The sequence below is a fragment of the Triticum aestivum genome, unplaced genomic scaffold, assembly GCF_018294505.1.
Source record: "Triticum aestivum cultivar Chinese Spring unplaced genomic scaffold, IWGSC CS RefSeq v2.1 scaffold45743, whole genome shotgun sequence".
In the NCBI taxonomy this organism is placed as follows: domain Eukaryota; kingdom Viridiplantae; phylum Streptophyta; class Magnoliopsida; order Poales; family Poaceae; genus Triticum; species Triticum aestivum.
This window is the reverse complement of record NW_025235855.1, coordinates 1-3252: the sequence shown is the minus strand read 5'-3', so window position 1 is coordinate 3252 and position 3252 is coordinate 1. Positions and strand designations below refer to the sequence as shown.

Here is a 3252-nt window from a genome sequence, read left to right as displayed (position 1 = left end):
TTCTTTTTCAGCATTGATAGCAGGGCGTATATCAAAAGTTAGGATGGCCATACAGACTGGATTTTGATCCTCTTTCAATACTGCAATAGTTAGTGACAGCAGGCTGATGGCGTTGTTCTATGCTTTGTGCTGAATCACCTAAATTTCGCTCCAGTATTACCATGGACATGGAACTGCAGTCAGTGTTGCTCAAAATATGTTTCTGATTCAGCATGCATCCATGCATGCTGCAGCCAGAATCCTCCGCTGAGAGCACACATATTTAGCAGGAGAGAATAAATCAAGACACAGTGAGTGGGAGACCCACATATATACGAGAAGAAAAGATTACGCCAAACACAAGTTGGCTGCCATTGCCATGCCAGATGAACAATAACAAGTATAGCAAACAGGCTGGAAACGATGCAGATGCAGACATGAACAAGCTGTACATAATTACAGGATATATGTGACTCTGAACTGAAACAATCATCAACAGTACTCCTAATTAACTTGCCTTGGATTGCTGGGCGTGATTGACTTCTGAAGCTCGATCAGACCGTCTTCAGTACAGGTCGGTTTGGGTTCTTGGCGAGCTCGGCCCTCAGGTGTGCCATGTGATAAAAGACACATTCTAGCACAACTTCCTTGAGGCTGGCGAGAGATGGTAGACCCAAAACGGAACTTCGAAGGACGTGAGAAGCACTCCTGTCAAACTTGAGCACCTCAAGCTTCGGGGTTGTTCCTTGTTCAAACTTGACAGACCTGAGGCTTGATCCAACTCCCATGCTCAGCTCCAGCACCACCAGGCTCCCGAACATCCCCTGCTGGAAATTGAGATGGACCTCTTCATCCTCGAGTGACTTCTTCAACAGATGCAGGAATGCCAGATTTGTTAGGTTCCCAAGGACTTGTATGGCATCATCGTGCTCCTGTGGTGGGTTTCCCGGCGATGCGTTGAACTCGCTTTCCCCTTTCACGCTTCCTTTCTGGTTCAGTTCGGAGACTGTTGTATTTCCGTTATTCAGTTAATGGAAAGGGGTAATGCCCGGTTCAAAAAAAAAGAAAAGCATCGTGCTCTAGTATCATGGAGCTCCGCAGCTTCAGCTTCTCTAGATTCTTGAGCCCCTGGATCCATTCTGGCAACTTGAGCAGGTTACCGTAAAGCTTGAGGCTCTGCAGTGTCTCAGGAAATGAGAACTTTCCCTCCAAGCAGCCACATAAACCAGGCTCCCCCTCTGATCGGATTGACAATGACTCCAGGCGGCTCAGACCAACAATTGTTGAACACAACTTCTGGCCTTTTTCCTTATTGACGCTAGTCACTCCCAACTTGTGCAACAGCGTGAGTCCTTTTATGTCCTGTATAATAACCTTCCCTCGTGTTCCGATGTTCACAACACCCAATGTGTGCAGGGCTTTCAGTTTCCTCAACCCTCTTGGAACTAGCATACCATCCTCAGTTGGCATTGTGGTAGCTCGAAGATAGTTTAGCTTCTGAAGCTTGATGATGCTCTTTGGCAACTTGACAATCCTAGTACCTCTGACATCTAGTGTCTCGAGTTGCCTCAGGTTGCCCAGTGAATCTGGCAGGTAAAAAATATACCCACATCCTCTTAGAGAAAGGTATGTTAGGTGAAGAAGCTTCCCAATATGCTTAAGGTGATGATCATAGAGATCATATGTGTCTTCCAGGTCTAGCACTCGTAGCAACCTCCTCTTGCGAGAAAAAAAAATGACTTCCACACTCCAAAACATGTAATTGACCATAGACGGGACATGTCCACTATGCTCTGAAACTCATTCTTATCTCCCTTCCAGTTGCTGCTTATAGTCAGGTGGCGCAACGTGGTCTGGCTGTTCGAGCTGCAACCTTCCTCCAGTGTAAAAACAAGATTTTCTTCCATCGACTTGGAGACACCAATTTCACGGATAAGATCATGAACTTGGCAGGAACCAATTCCATTTGTACCGACGATTGATTGTTGAGATGGTAGGATCATACTCCTGCTTATAAGTTCCATGAAGTAGCCGTCCGCTATTTCCATCGCACACTTGCCATGCACGTCCCTTGAGTAACCCTCTGCACTCCACCGACGTGCCAATCGTCCCCGTCCAACCTTAACGTGCCAATCGTCCCCGTCCAACCTTGTAATCTTCGGGAAAGATGGGCATATATAGGAAACATGACTTGAGATGATAAGGCAAACCATCATAGCTTCTCATAAGGACATTTCTTATGGTCCCAAGCTCTGGATTCATCTCCAACTCAGAATTGATATTATCATTCAATTTCCTCCGTTCCAAAGAGGTTTTTGGTTGGTTGGACAAGAAGCCACCTATGGTGACTATTGCAAGGGGGAGCCGACCACACTTTCTCAGAATCTGTTCTGTCTGTTCAACTAGCTCTGGATATTGCAAATTCAAATCAGTAGTCTTCTTGAATACCTGAAATCATGCGGTCTAGTTATTTAGTACTGTGGAAATTAAACCAGGCTGGGAAATAATGTTTCAGTATACTTATTGGAATTGACATGCAAGAATCTTTGTCTCGTATACATGTATTAAAAAATGTGCACCCAGAACTAAATCACTTTATACTCAAACTGTTCATTAAATACTAATTGATATGGAATAGAGCAGTTGCTAATCAGTTAAATTTTGCAGCAACAATTGGAATTTGCAAATCATGAAGTGAGCATTTGCTTCCATGTTTTTCAAAGTGATTGAGCAACTGGACCAACCAAATTGTTGACATGTACTACTAGTACGCCACGATATCACTAATGTTAGGAAGCATATATTTGTGGAACATACTATTGGAAATCATGAACTACATTTTTGTTGCAATGCCTGAATTAGTTCCAGCATGGACCATGGTTGTAGAGAAAGGACGTGTTATAGATTAAGTTACATTCAAAGTAGAGCTGATCATTTTGGTTGAACAACTAAGACGATGTAAAAAATACATAGGGCACAATATGACTATGCCACATAAAAATAAAGATGATAATACTTTGTAACTAAGTACCTTTTTACTGAAGAGGTCACGTGCATCCGTGTGATCTAGATCTTTGAGCATGTATATATTTTCTTCTTGTCTCTGTGAACAAACTTTAGCTATATTTTCTTCCCTGGTGGTGACAATGATCCGGCTTGTATGTTCCATTCCAAGGAAATTCGGTACTATCATGTTCCATTCTGCAGTAGATGATACATCAATACATCATCAAGAACAATCAAGCACCTCTTTCCTTCTATAAGCCTTTCCAT

The 3252-nt window shown here is 43.2% G+C and overlaps 1 pseudogene; it reads right to left on the bottom strand.

Annotated features, from left to right (window-relative positions):
* Window positions 1–336: 336 nt before the first annotated feature.
* Window positions 337–3229, bottom strand: LOC123176342 (disease resistance protein Pik-2-like; annotated as a pseudogene).
* Window positions 3230–3252: the final 23 nt, after the last annotated feature.